Source organism: Lissotriton helveticus, chromosome 7 (assembly GCF_964261635.1).
Source record: "Lissotriton helveticus chromosome 7, aLisHel1.1, whole genome shotgun sequence".
In the NCBI taxonomy this organism is placed as follows: domain Eukaryota; kingdom Metazoa; phylum Chordata; class Amphibia; order Caudata; family Salamandridae; genus Lissotriton; species Lissotriton helveticus.
The window spans coordinates 1,067,476,786-1,067,492,706 of record NC_136068.1 but is presented as its reverse complement, the minus strand read 5'-3'; positions in this window follow the sequence as shown (position 1 = coordinate 1,067,492,706).

Sequence of the window (15,921 nt, the reverse complement as noted above, 5' to 3'; positions counted from 1 at the left end):
CCGGTTTCTGTGGGGGTAATTGACGCCTGCATCTCAGGCATGGGCTGAATAGAAAGAGCGCTGTTGTACCTGGGGGTCCAGTAATCATCCCTCGACCCTATGCTGAAGCTGTAACAGCCAAACAGTCCCCTGGAGATGTGCCGAGGGCTGTGAATGTTGAGTGAGTTGGTCTTTTTCTTGAACACCAACTGAAAACAAAATCGCCTTTAAGCATTAGAATCTGAGTGTGTACTTGATGCGTGTGAAAGGTGCTTGGCTGAAACACTAGACAACTCAGCCGGATTATGGTGATGTTGCTTTCTCAACAAATAAGGTAACCTTTGTTATTTGAAAAAAATCTCACAAAATGTGAAGATGCCTATAAAAAGTCTTAAAACACTAAATGTACCTGTTTTCACTGCTAGTGATTAGTCAATGTCATATGATTCCCTAGAGTTTGGTATCAAGTAGGGCGCCCCTGGCAGCCACAGTGCCTACTGACAGGGTGATCATATTTTCAGAACCGAAAACCAGGATGGCCACAGACACATAAGTACTACTAAGTGTTGGCACTGATCAAAGATGCTGAAAGACAAAACAGCACACACAAATATAGGACAATACAGCCTCATCCAACAAAGCTATAAAAATACTACAAATTACAAAAACAGACCAGTGTGTCGGGGATTCTTCACTGTGTTCCATTTCAAAACCTGCTAGATAAAACCCTTCACTAAAAAACAAAAACACTATTCCTCTCCAGTGCTGCAATGACTCCCGAGGGCAAGTTTGACCTTGGCTGATGGGTTACTATGACACTCATTCACTCCTTGTTAAAGCCTGCTGTGCTACATGAGTACTTCCAAGCAGCACAGCAGGGGACTATTTCAAGAAGTGAACTGTATGTTATCCATGGTATGATAAAAACGTGAGCATTACCAGCTCTAATGAATGTGCCTGCGGATCCCACGTCTCCCAAAAACGAAGACATGGATTTAAAAGAAACAGAAATGATGGGGACGCCGGCACAGTCTCTCAAACGGGGCCTGTCGAGAGAATCCTGGATTGTCTGCCCACCCTACCTATAGACCTCCATACATGGTACTACAAATGCCAAGAATTTACAAGGCCTCCTTCACTACTTGTGCTGGAGTCTCTCACCTCCCACCAGCGTGAGGTTCTCACATCGCATGCTAATGCCTGAGTCGCACACCGCCCATCAGTGCTGGCTTGTCTCAATAACCGTCAGTTTCTACTTCTCAAAACTGCAACCCAGTGACAGCTTCTCACAGTGTCCATCAGTACCAGCGTTTGACACTGTGCACCAGTGCTAGCTCCTCACACTGCTCACCCGAGTCTCACACCGCCCATCAGTGCTAGCTTCTCTCACTAACCGTCAGCGTCTGCTTGTAAAACTGCACACCAGTGACATCTTCTGACAGTGCCTATCAGTACCAGCGTTTGACACTGTGAACCTGTCCTAGCTCCTCATACTGCTCACCCGAGTCTCACACCGCCCATCAGTGCTAGCTTCTCTCACTAACCGTCAGCGTCTGCTTGTAAAACTGCACACCAGTGACATCTTCTGACAGTGCCTATCAGTACCAGCGTTTGACACTGTGAACCTGTCCTAGCTCCTCATACTGCTCACCCGAGTCTCACACCGCCCATCAGTGCTAGCTTCTCTCACTAACCATCAGCGTCTACTTCTTTAAAATGCACCAGTGACATCTTCTGACAGTTTCTATCAATACGAGCGTTTGACACTGTGCACCAGTCCTAGCTCCTCATACTGCTCACCAGTGTGAGATTCTCACATGGCACGCTAGTACCGGAGTATCACACCGCCCATCAGTGCTAGCTTCTCTCACTAACCACCAGTGTCTACTTCTCAAAACTGCAAACCATTGACAGCTTCTCACAGTGTCCATCAGTACCAGCGTTTGACACTGTGCACCGGTGCTAGCTCCTCATACTGCTCATCGAGTCTCACACCGCCCATCAGTGCTAGCTTCTCTCAGTGTTTGACACTGTGCACCTGTCCTAGCTCCTCATACTGCTCACCGAGTCTCACACCGCCCATCAGTGCTAGCTTCTCTCAGTGTTTGACACTGTGCACCTGTCCTAGCTCCTCATACTGCTCACCCGAGTCTCACACCGCTCATCAGTGCTAGCTTCTCTCACTAACCGTCAGCGTCTACTTCTCAAAACTGCAAACCAGTGACAGCTTCTCACAGTGTCCATCAGTACCAGCGTTTGACACTGTGCACCGGTGCTAGCTCCTCATACTGCTCATCGAGTCTCACACTGCCCATCAGTGCTAGCTTCTCTCAGTGTTTGACACTGTGCACCTGTCCTAGCTCCTCATACTGCTCACCGAGTCTCACACCGCCCATCAGTGCTAGCTTCTCTCAGTGTTTGACACTGTGCACCTGTCCTAGCTCCTCATACTGCTCACCCGAGTCTCACACCGCTCATCAGTGCTAGCTTCTCTCACTAACCATCAGCGTCTACTTCTTTAAAATGCACCAGTGACATCTTCTGACAGTGTCTATCAATACCAGCGTTTGACACTGTGCACCAGTCCTAGCTCCTCATACTTCTCACCAGTGTGAGATTCTCACATGGCACGCTAGTACCGGAGTATCACACCGCCCATCAGTGCTAACTTCTCTCACTTACCGCCAGTGTCTACGTCTCAAAACTGCAAACCAGTGACAGCTTCTCACAGTGTCCATCAGTACCAGGGTTTGACACTGTGCACCTGTCCTAGCTTCTCATACTGCTCACCAGGGTGAGATTCTCACATGGCACGCTAGTACCGGAGTATCACACCGCCCACCAGTGCTAGCTTCTCTCACTAACCGTCAGCGTCTACTTCTCAAAACTGCAAACCAGTGACAGCTTCTCACAGTGTCCATCAGTACCAGCGTTTGACACTGTGCACCGGTGCTAGCTCCTCATACTGCTCATCGAGTCTCACACCGCCCATCAGTGCTAGCTTCTCTCAGTGTTTGACACTGTGCACCTGTCCTAGCTCCTCATACTGCTCACCGAGTCTCACCCCGCCCATCAGTGCTAGCTTCTCTCACTAACCGCCAGTGTCTACTTCTCAAAACTGCAAACCAGTGACAGCTTCTCACAGTGTCCATCAGTACCAGCGTTTGACACTGTGCACCGGTGCTAGCTCCTCACACTGCTCACCTGAGTCTCACACCGCCCATCAGTGCTAGCTTCTCTCACTAACCATCAGCGTCTACTTCTTTAAAATGCACCAGTGACATCTTCTGACAGTGTCTATCAATACCAGCGTTTGACACTGTGCACTAGTCCTACCTTCTCATACTGCTCACCAGGGTGAGATTCTCACATGGCACGCTAGTACCCGAGTCTCACACCGCCCACCAGTGCTAGCTTCTCTCACTAACCGTCAGCGTCTACTTCTCAAAACTGCAACCCAGTGACAGCTTCTCACAGTGTCCATCAGTACCAGCGTTTGACACTGTGCACCAGTCCTAGCTCCTCACACTGCTCACCGCGGTCAGCTTAACACACTGCTCACCCATGAAGTTTTCTCACACTACCCACTGATGCCAGTCTCCCACCAGCCTGCAGTGACAGCTTCTCTCACTTCCCACCATTGCCAGCTTCTTACCTTGCCAACCATTGCCAGGTTCTTACACTGCCTTCAGCTCCATGGTCTGACAATATCCACCAGTGCACGCCCCTGTTGATTCCCAATGCAAGCTACTTATAGTGTCCACAGAGTTGCAGCATCTTGCTCGGCCCTCAGTGCGACCACTCACACTGGCTTCCCCACCAGTGCACACTCCTAGCAAGTGACCTATGCTAAAGCTGAACGTAGATACAGTTCTCTTCTGCGTTATTGGTGTAGTGTGCTTCTACCACTGGTTTGGACACGCAGGACTCTTTCCTTGCTCAGTGGGTTGCATGCCTTGTCTGAAGGGCTGCAGCCTGGAGCCACATACCTTGTCTGATCAGGCCTTCAGGAGAGGTTGGACATGTGGGTGGTTGAAGAGCAGGCATGATGGAAGGATCATGATGTCATCAGAGAGGCTGAGAGAACTATGGATGGACAATGTGCTTAGATGCGGATGTGTTGGGAAGATAAAGGATAGGACCAATAAGTCGAGTCTGCCAGCCTTCAGATTGTGTTTTTGCTGTGAGAGAGACATAGGGTCTTGCAGGGGGAGGTTGTAGGGCTTTGAGCCCGTCGCTGCCTCTCCAATCATGGAGGGGCATTCAATGGGGGAGCCATGGAGAGCTTAAGAGGCAGTCCTTTTTTACTGGCACTTCACAAGCACTCTCTCCCATTGCTTCCCCAGTGGTTATTTTTTTTTATTTTTTTTTATGTGCCAGGACGCAGCTTACTGGTCAAGAGGCCACTTGGACTCACACCACCCACTGCCCCTGCTAGATTTGCCAAAAGCCAGTTTGGGGGGAACTTACTGACCAGCACACTGTAAGGGTGACATTTTGGACTATCTAGTCCACCTTGAGCGCGTAGGATAGACTATACACACTAGTTTTTTTATGGTTATTGAGAATATGGAACTGTGAAACACTTTGAAAAAGATATACAGATCTACCATGTGGTGGACAGTCATAATTTAGTGCTGGTGTTTATAGATAGGTGCAGGTGCTGAGTACCAGCAAACACCGGCACAGATTAGGCACTGTGAATCCTTCCACAAACCCCTTTCTCCTCCCCACCCCCAAAAAAACACAAAAGCTATTGAGGCTGCAGCTTATGTTCTGGGAAGACGAAACTCATTGTTCAGGTGGTTCCAGCTCAGCTTTATCTTCATCCTTGTGATACCAACTCCTTGCTGGTTGGCCTGTGCAGAGAACCGATATCCTGTGACACACGGTTTCACCGTGTGAATTTGGTAGGTCGGAAAAAAAAGTGTCTGCAATGCCAGCCTCGTCCAGCCCATGGACGCTGCACATTGCCCTTTTCATGTATCAGCATTCACAGACTAAATATCGTACACTAGAACGGCAGCAATAGTGAGAAGGGGCCCCCAATCATCTCAAAAACAGTCTAGCCTGCATGCAGTTGATTTGCCAAAAGATGTGAAAATGTTCCCAGCACCAGAGGAAGGCTCCTGACACCAGAAAGTACCTTATTGGGTGAGGGCTTCTCCTCAGTATCAAAGAGTCACATGCATGGAAAGATGTACAGTTCAGTAGAAGAGTGAACGCCTACAATAGAAATAAAAGAAACACCGATAAAACATATGACGATGGCAAAACAAAAGCAGGACAACACAATGAGATGGTAGAGGACCTGATCAGCTCCTTGTGAGGGGGAATGACAAAAGAAAGTGGTTGATTTGAGCCGTTTGTTCCGGTACTCAGCACCGGCACTTAACTGTCAACTGTTGCATGGCAAAACACTTATACGGTTTCAAAAGCGAGACCTATTGGCTATGCCAATGCTTGTTACAACCTGCATGCCTAAGAGGAGGAAAGTGGAGGAGCAAATACAAGAGAGAAAGAATAGAAGAAGTAATAGCAGATGGAGCTCAAGTGGGAGAGTGAGTGAGAGAAGAGAGAACGAGAGGAGAGAGAATAAAGGGGAGAGAGAGAGAGAAAGAAGGGGAGAGTGAATGAAGGGGAGAGAATGAGAGAGAGAGAAAGGGGGAGATAGAGAGAGAATTAAGGACAGAGAGAGTGTGAAAGAAGAGGGGAGAGAGAATTCGAGAGGGGGAGAGAGAGAGAGAAAGAGAGTGGGAGGAGAGAGGGAGATCTAATGATGTGCAAACTCGTTTTGCAATAGCAAATATTCGAAAACGCAGGCTTTGTGATTGCAAAACAGGGACTCGCAATACCATTCTGACTCCCAAAGCACACAATGTGCATGTTTGACATCAGGGGAGAATGCGCTGTCTACTCCTCTGGTACCAACAGCTCCCGTCCCATAAAGGTGGGCATATCTGCTTTGAGAAAGCAAGTGTTCGCAGAGTCACTTTCAGTTCTAAGCCTGATCTGCTGACTTTGCAAAACCGATGTGCGCATCAAGTTTGTATTTCAGCAACATTCGGACAACAAGAGAATAGGAACTGCTTGGTGCAGAAGCTGAATTTGGGTGCAGGGGCACCATTGCTTTGCTGCAAAGTAAACCAATGTATCTTAAAGAGAAAAAAAATAAAGCAGATTGCTTTTTGCAAACAATACACGTATGAAATAAAGAAGTGAATGCATTCCACAATGTGTACTTTTCACTAATGATAAGTACATCAAGCTTACATGAAAGCTTCCCAAATGTGTGTTTGATTTCTTAGTGGAATGATACACACAAGCGATACACTGGAAGAAGCCTCAAGAGGGCGCACAAGGAATAAGAAGTAAAAGTTGAATTATGTAGCATCGAAACTATGTTGGGTGCAATTTGTGACATGTTGAAGCAAAGAAAGGGAAACTAGACGGCTTGCTGTTATGAGGAAGACACTGAATGGGGAGGCAAGGAAAGGGCGCAATAAAAGGGCGAGATATGGGAAAACAAGCCCGAATCCCAAAGATGAAGGCATAATTCAAATTTTAAAAGAAGCACAACAAGCTGCGAGACGCGCTCAGTGGTGGGGGAGGGGGAGGGGCATTGAAGCGAGGCACGCGCTAGGCCGAGTGAGAGGAAAGCCATATGGGGCCTCTGCTCGTGCCTGTGCACGTAGCTGCATGCAGAATGCCACACAAAGAGCTGTGGTAGAACTTTAAAAAGCCCTAACTAAATGTCTCGCAGAGTAGCGCATGCACTGGCTCAGCGAGGCCTAAAAATTACTATTGCCTGCCACTGATGCCATTCTTATAGCTTTGGGGGCCTAAAATGGGCTGAATTACCAAACTAGTAGGAGTGTGATGATTGTGTGTGCACTGCCATTGGCAACTCTGGGAGGGACAATGTGTGGTGCCAGCTGACGAGGGCCTGACACTTATGTTTTTTTTACAAATTAAGCACTGCTTGAGTAGTTTTTAGAAGGTAACAAAGAACAGGATGGGGATGGAAATTCCAGTAAAGGAAGAGAGTGCACTACGGTGTGAGGTTGCTAGGTGACAGAAGAAGTGAGGGTGGATGAAAGCAAATTAAAGGTAAGTGGAAACAAGAGGACAAGTTCAGAAAAGACTGGGAAAAGCACCAGATGGTGAAACCAGTGAAAACAAGAGTAAGTCGATGAGGGAGCTGTAAGAAAAAGAATACGTTGTAAAGGAGAAAAAGAATGATTTAGTGAGAGTTGCTGTAAGCGTGCTAGACAGGGCAGCTGCGGCTCCTCTGCTATGGCGGAGGAGCATCGTCAACCCCCCGCCAACATAATCAAAAAGATGAAAAATAAAACAGATTTGAAACCCATTTTATCTTTCTACGCCTTGGGTGCGGGGCCAAGGGGTTGACAGTACTGGAGGGGGAGTGGTAGGCACTGTTATCAGTGTGCTTGATGGTTTGGCTGGCCGTCTCCGGCCAAACCTTCATGCGCACTGAAGCTCTCTCCAACTGGAGCTGCGTCGCCGGGTTGGAGAGAGCAGACACAGGCTCCCGTCAGTCTGGGAGTGCACATTCACAGCGCTCAGGCCAATCCTGACCCTGCTCTCATGCTTGAGAGCAGCTTCTGGATTGGCCATAGGGCAGTCTGGGAGCCCGTGCCTACCTGCAGTGGAGAGTAGCAGAAGAGCGCGATGCTGGAGGGCGGCAGGTAAGTTCTTTTTTGTTTGTTTTTATTTGTCTCCATCATCCCCCATCCACCCTGACCCCACCTCGCCTCTTTTCTCTGCCACGAGCCGTTCTTGAGAGGGGGGTCTCTACAATATGAGGATAAATGGAAAGAGTGTAAGGAACTTGGACAGTATGAAAAGAGGACATAGAAGAGACTAAAGAAGGTCAGGAATACATGCGGAAGACGCTGACTCCAACCAGAACAAATACAAACAAAATCTGTAGAAACTGAGAGAAGGGTGAGAATCTGAAAAGTCTTGAGTGAGGAAAGCAAGGCGGAGGAGTGAAAACCAAGTGGGCACATAAGGAAGAAGGGAATCTGAGGAAGTGGTAAAGGGATGGATGAAGAGGGAAGGTCGAGTCAGAGAAAAAAGATAAGAAACGGTGTTATGTTGGTTACTTACACAAGGCTTTATGCCACCCGAGGCCGCCTCAACATACTGAAGTGAACAGGAGACGAACATGAGGGACCAAGAAGGAGGAAGGAAAAGAAGAATAGAATGTGACTGAAGAGGGATCCCTGTGAATGGAAGGGTTTTCCTCAAATTCTCCTCTCTTCCAGATGAAGTATTGGTGTGATTTGTGTTCTGAAGCAAAACAACATTTATATAATGTAGGATACCAAAGTAATGTAGCCAGTGCCGCTGGAATTATGCAAATCTGTAGACACTGGTTAACTGGTCAACTTTCACTGGCTCTTTGCTGTATTCAGGTGTGAAACTGGTACTGGTGAGGTGAAATAGACAGACATTATATGTTAAAATGACCAAAGAGATAAACGTAATAATATTGCCACAGATTGTGTCACACTATGTTGCTGATTTTTCAATGTCTTGCCACATAGTTTAGGCATTGTTGTCGAATGATTTGGTCCTATATTGCTGCATAAATCCAGTGGCTGTACGGGAAATAGCCTTAATCACGAATCTTTTACAACGATGGTACTAAACAACGAATTTTAACAACGACCTTTCCTGAACAACGACTCGATGAAATAACGGCTGTACATATTGCATAATATACATTGGCAGCCAGCTAGGTAGTCGTTGGCTGGTCTGGAAGCAGGGAGCAGCAGGAAGCAAGAGAGACAGTCCTTAATTTGAGCCTGTGCTTGCAGGGGAGCCCTGCTGGCACTCAGTTTTGGGGACCTGCCCTTATTTCTTCTCATCAAACTTTCGCCCAGAGAAAAATACAAGAAGAGGAGAGAAGGAAAGGGGAAAGATAGAAAAACAGAGAGAAAGAAAGCAGGGATGAAAAAGAACCTGGAAGAATGAGCAAAAGAAGCAGGGAGTGTCAGGTGGCAAACGAAAGAAGCATGAGAAGAAACCCAACCTGGGGTCTCGAGTGCTGAAGTCTACCCAGCCTTGGCATTCGGCGCGCCCAGCATTCGATGGCACCGTCGTTTGCTTCTGACTAAAACTTTGCCCTGGCGCTAATTCGTGCCTTGAGGATGGGGAAACAGGAAATGGAAAGAAGAAGCATGAGAGAGACAGAGTGGAAATAAAGTAGAAATCAAGAATGGAGGCCTCACAGACCTGGGCAAGACATAGAATTCATGGGAAGGAAGGGCCAAGTCAGAGTTGAGCCTGGGGGCCAGTCTGGCTCTAAGAACCAAAGAACGAGTCCAACTGGTTAAAAAAAAACTCTTTCACGTTCTCGTTCTCTCTCCATTTCCCATCTTCCTAATCTTTCTTTCCCTCTCAGACTATTTCTCCCACTGCCTCTCTTTCTCACTGTGTCCTCTCTTTTTTTCTGTCTCCAGTTCCTCTCTCTTCACTCACTCTATATCTTTCTCTGTCTCTCTTTCTAAAGTTTTTCACTTTTTCATCCTATGTCCCACTACTACCACACTGTCTTATCCTGTGCATTTCCCCCTCTTTCTCTTCATTTCTCCACCATGCAGCCTGTATTCTGCACAGACAGGCGCCAAATACCTTCCGTTCTGCCTCCCCTGCCTCCCCCTCCTGGACTAATGAAATCATTCTGCATTCACGCTGGGTGTGGCAGAGGATGGGCTGGCCAGTGCAATGAGCTCATTTATTTTAATTGTGGAAATCAATGCGAGTAATCAGTGGCACTGGCCTGTCGTTCCTCTGCTGCACCTGCTAAAGCTAGACATTTGGCTTGAGCCAGGCTGGATGGAGCCTTTAGTGGCTCGCCAACCTGCAGTCACCGAGATAACAAGCATTGGCAAACCTTTGAGACCTATTGGCATTGCCAATGTTTTTAGGCATGCTGCACAGCATATGGGATGACGTGCAGGGTGGCCAAAGATCAAAAGATATAGAAAAGTCTCTGGGGTAGCCGTCCATATAATTTTTTAAGCATACACACCAGGCATACGTGGCTACAAATTGATGCAGACTTTTTTTTTCTTTTTAGTTCCCAATCAGAAGTGGATCGGTAGCTGAAAATAAAATAAAATGCTCAACCGTGTTTTCTTTTTAAAGCAGGTGGGGCAGAGGGCATGCGAAAGAAAGCAACATGTGGGAGAATGGGGGAACATGGAAGCAACACGGAGGAAAGTGGGGGGAATGCGGAAGTGACATGCCAGGTGACGTGAGAGCAACGGGGGCGGAGGATGGAGGGGATGTGAAAGCAACTTGGGGAGGACGGCAGGGAACTAGAAGCAACATAGGGGTGCGGGAAAGCAACAAAGAGGGCATGGGTGGGAGAAGCAATGGGCAGAACCACACGCATGAGTACAATAGGGGGGCAGAGAGAAGAAGCAACAGAGAGCAACACGAAGTGCAGGGGAGAGGCATACGCAGGGGAGATTGCTCGAAAAACACACAGACTCTCATGGAGTGCTTAACACAAAAGAAGAAAGAAGTGCATGAAAAGCAAGCAGTGGAAGCAGAAATGGTAGCAAATCAAAAAGATTGTAAAGAGGGAGGGACAATTACGAGGGGGACAAGGTTGGACACAAATGACTGTGACAAGGAAAGTCAACCAATGGTAAGAAATTGACAGGCTCTAAGCCCCTCTATGTACTTGTAAGCCACAATATGTCTTTCAACAGACAGCGCATGTGCTGGCTAGTAGGTTTAAGCTAATAATGAAAGACTAAGATTTTGGCTGCACTTAGCTACTGAGTTTTGCTGCAAAGGTGTGTTTCAGAGTCTTTGTAGCCGGCTAGCAGACTGAAGTGTAAAACTAAAGCCAGATCTGTGCCCGAGAAAGTAGTAAAAGTGGTAGCTGAAGGCTACAGGTATGGAGAAGGGGGAGGGGGTGCAGTAATGACCTCTTGCCATCCCTTGTATGTGTCGTCATTGGCAGGAGTAGAGAGGAGTACAGTTAAGGGTACACACAGCCACACTGGCCTTTGTATCCAAACATATCAAGTGTTGAAAAGCCTGACTAAAGAAAGACCCCATGATCTATGCATGAGATTGTCGTGCGCACGTGTTTTATTATGTTTAATCATATATAGAAGCTGTGTCCCAGGTAACCAAGGAGTGGGGGTGGAGGCGGGGGAGGTGAGAGAACTATAAAACAGGATGAAGAAGCCAGGATATGGAGATAGACAGATTAGCAGTGATTAGTCGAAAAACACGCCTGGAGGAAACAAAAAAAACACCTGCGCCAGGTGGTCGGCCTCCGCTTCGAAATTCTTAGCCAATCCCATAGAATCAAAATAGGTAAAGATTAAATTAAATTGCACAGAGCTGACAGACAACCCACCCCCATAATACACCATTCCTTCGACAAAGAGGCGTGAATATTTGAGAAAAAAACACTTTTCCATGCTGCAGAGGCATCAATCTACACAGACAAAACCAGTCCCTGAGACAATTGAGTTCTGCAGAGACACCGAGCTGGCAATATCTCTACCCTCTCCAGGATTTACAGCAGACCCACACTATAAACCAAGGTCCATGGGACAAGCTACCGCGTATAGCCGCCAGTCAATATACACAAAGCAACATTCTCAACCATGAACTGTATGAACACACTGCGCTTACCAACATACATACTCCACAATAGTACATCAGAGCTGTCCTTGACAAACATTGCCTCACACTCTACGGTCTTTTTCTAAGAAAAACAATATGACATTTTAGGATCTGAGACACTCAAGTCATGATTTAAATTCATCCTCAAAACAGGAAGTTGAAGAATAGATGCTGGAGGAGGGGTGTTGGTTTGCTGCGATGGCATCACCAGCGGCACGATCAGCTTCGCTGCCAGCTCAGCCACATGGTGTACAATCAGTACCAACCCCTCAGTAACTATGACAGTTGAATATCCATAAACATATTATGCTTCTGGCTTCCTAGAAATAATACACAACCCTTCACTATTTCGCCGAACGCTGCACCAGAACAACGCTAGTGTGGCTGATTCAGTCTACAGGTAGACAATAAAATACAAAAGTTAAGTTTTCGTCTGTTAGAAGACACACATTACTCCACTTCAATCTACTCCTGGGCCTGGATAATATATTGTCAGCAGAAGCCTTAGGTTTTCTCATAGATTTTTTTGTAACAGGTTTTGGCTTTAAGTCACAGCCTACTTTTTAACATACATCTGTACCCCATTTCAGTAACATCATTTAAAATGGAGTACTACTTGCACCCCAAACTTGATTGAGTTGTAAATGGCACAATGTAACTTTAATCATGCACCACCACACTTGCTTCCAGAGCTTACACTGGTTCCATAGTCATTCTATTCTGTATATGACTGTGGTGTTATTATTGATATCATTAGCGATGTCCAGGCACAGATCTTTGGCATGCTCACAGTGGTGGCTATAACTATTAAAATATGGAGGGGCACTAAGGCACCAAACTCACCATATACTGCTCCGCCTGGTGCACACCTGCCTCTCTGTTCAGCATCCACGTGAAGGAAAGGGAAGGACTTCCTTCCTGGACACCGATACAACCAATCCTGGAGCTGCTCTCATGCTGACAGCAGCTCCAAGTTTGGTGGGAGCAGGCTAACCCAGCGCTCATTTTGAGGCTGGGGGCCTGTGCCAGTAATCCTCGAGCTGTTTCGCAGCCAGGGGATTGCTGGGTGCGCCCTGCGCATGTCGGGCTGACTGAAGCAATAGAGTCGGCCAACCCGACATGCGCACTGCAGTGGGCAGCTGTAATCCTGCAATTTACAGTACATGATTGAGCCCCGCCCCCTGCCCTTGCACTGCAGCATTTAAGAACAAGCATTGGCATAGCCAATAGGTCTCGCCTTTGGGGCGTTATAAGTGTGAGCGACAAAGACAGAGCGATTGGCTTTGTCTTGTCTGGCAGACAGACAGAAAGACATGTAGAGGGAAAAATGTACGGTCAAGCAAACACAGATATGCATTATAGAAAGTTGCGTATTGAGACATAGAGGCATACTCATGCAAATTTGAAGATTCCCTTGGTAAATGTTCTTCGTTTTGCTTTTTAGTACTGCTCGAGTTTCATGAAAAACGCAATAAAAGTTCAAATGAATTTACATTTTCTCTGTAAAGTTAATTGTATATGATTATTCAAAGGTAAAATCAATAACTTTTTTGTCATCTATGAAGTCCACCCGATCAAGATATTTGAGTAGAAGCTGTTCTGTCTGCCGGAATTGAGCTCGAATCAGGCACTTTTTTAAAGTCACGCCATTTATTTTATCCGACCTCTGTGGGGGAACTTGCGTTTTGTAGGGGCCCTATTAGAACTGAGTTTTGTATTTCTAGACCGCCTCGCATGCCACAGAAGACGAAATAAGGGCATTTTTTTAAAAATGTGTTGAATAGGTTTCATTATATAGGACGAGCCGCTGAATAATAGCATACATTTTTGTAAGTCCTTAGAAGACGCAACAATAATGTCCATTTTTCATGGAACTCTTAAACACATCTGTACCCTAAAATTCTTATTATAGTTCAGGGTTATGTATATGAAACTGGAATGCTAAAGTTGAAGCTTGGCTTGGAGGGGAGATGTAATGTCAGACCTTTATTTGTGCCTTTCATGGGAGGTACAGGCGCCATTTTGCAAAGGGGAAAAATCATTGAACATTGTCTGACTCGTGTAGCACGTTCTGATACATTACACTGACATCGGTAACAGCACTAGGGACTCGGCTAGGATGAATGTACAGAACACTGACATAAAAGAGAGGCATCCTCTAGTGTGTGTCTGCAGTGAACAGTAGCTGCTTGCCCCTTACAACTGAATGCTGGTGCCCCGTTTGGCGTTCTTGCAACGCCGTTCCTTCTTGCTCGGGAGGAAGGAGTAACAGGAAGGATATAACTGACCACTGTGTTCCCGGAAGCCACGGCCACCGAAGGATACTGTGCGGCACATCAAGAACTGGAAAAAGCAGCAGGCATAGACCTCCCGGGGCCAGCAACCGTGTACCTGCAGGTGGTGGGATCGGGCAGTCGCGACACTGGGAGTTCCATTTACGTTTTCTCAGCGTACAACAGGTAAAGGGGTGCACGTGAAACATGATCCACTACAGATGACACCCTGTGCGCCGCTGCTAGCTCCCGCAAGCTGGATGCCGTGGGAGTAAACATTTACTGAAAAAGGTGGGACATGCACCCGCCTTTGGCCAATTGCGTGCTTTCATTTTTAAAAGCCACACGCTAATGCCAACACAATGTGTGGAAAAGTCAAAGCCACACGCACAAGTTTTCAGAAAGTCTGGAGTGATACCAAGAGGCCCCCTCCTAGTGCAGCCCATGCCTGCTGCGCTAGGCTCGACCTAAAAATGGCATTGACATGCCATTTTCCTTATTCGTGTGTACCTGCTGCGCTCGCAGCAGGTGGGGCGATGCTCCTCCCTTCAAACGGAGGAGCCGCCACTGCATGCGTACCTGCTCTCTACAAGAGCGCAAACCAAAAGTCTTGATTTGTTTGAGGACTTTCACTGCTGTAGGTTGCATAATCATTCTCATAGGCCAGAAAGAATTGGGAGCACCCTGATCTATTCTTATTTCATGAATATCACTCTGACTATATGATTAGGGATGCACCAATCTTTCACTAAAGGCGATAACACGTGGGCTCCTCCAAATTTCTACCTGTCCACTGTATATGCAAACATCCCCCTCCCACTGGATAGCGGATCTGGGACCAGACTGAGACTGCTCCCACCATCTCTTTTCTGAGAACTTTAGCTACACAGATAACTTTAACTATGAGAGGCTCTGTGCTAGGGCAAACCTTAGCGTAACACTGAGGTCATTAATATACTGTAAATTAAATCATTACCTAACTCTCAGGATTTCTAGGCTACAAGCAAAACAAGACCGTAAGTTTGAGGCTCTCTCAGGTACACGTAAAATTCACATTTAACCCTTAGACTCTGTTGTGTGCAAAAAAAACTGATTTTACACCCTAGAGCACTCTTCGATAGGATAGACTCAAAATCTCAACTTAACACTGAAGTTTTCTTGGGTACAGGTAAAACCTGAAGTTAACCGTGATTCTCTCTCAGGTGCAAATAAACCCTGGATTTTCCTGTGAGGCTCTATCAGGTGCAAACAAAACCCAAACTTTACTCTGAGAATCCATTTGGCACAATTAAAAAATAACTTCAACCCTGAGAGTATCTAGGTATAGATAGGCAAAACGCAAACGTTACCCTGGAGTAACAACAGAAACCTAATAAACATAAAACCCTTTCTCTCCTACTTTTCTCATTCCTCTATTTCTCCTAGTCCATATCCATTCTTTTCTGCCCTATACATCTTATTACAGACCCTATAATCTCAGGAGCGACCCGTGCAGGTAAGAATGGTGGGGCGGGTTAGGGGAGGACTTGACAGACGACAAGTTAAAAATTAATTATTTATTCAATTTTCCCTCGCCGTAGTCTGACGAGTTCCCCCCGTGCTCCCCTGCCCTACCACTCTTCCGGGCAGAGGACCCTCCCGTATAATCTGTACCAGGCTCTTTTCCCATCGCAGACCTTCATTCCTGTCCTGATACCCCTTGTCTCTTGCCGCCACACTCCATGTCTTCACTCTAAATCCCTTCTATTCTGCACCATGAACATTCATTATTACCTCAAAACTCCTCGTCTAGGACACTCTCCTGCTCTACACTACCCTCCTCTATCTTTAAATCTTCTCCTATGGGACACCACACATACCCTGTTTCCTACCCCACACTCCTTCCGCCCCATTTGCAAATTCTTCTCTCTTAACCCATCGTCTCTCTTCCCTTTCTACTGCTTCCTATCCTCTGCCTTGTGCTCAACCACTCTCCCTCCCAAGA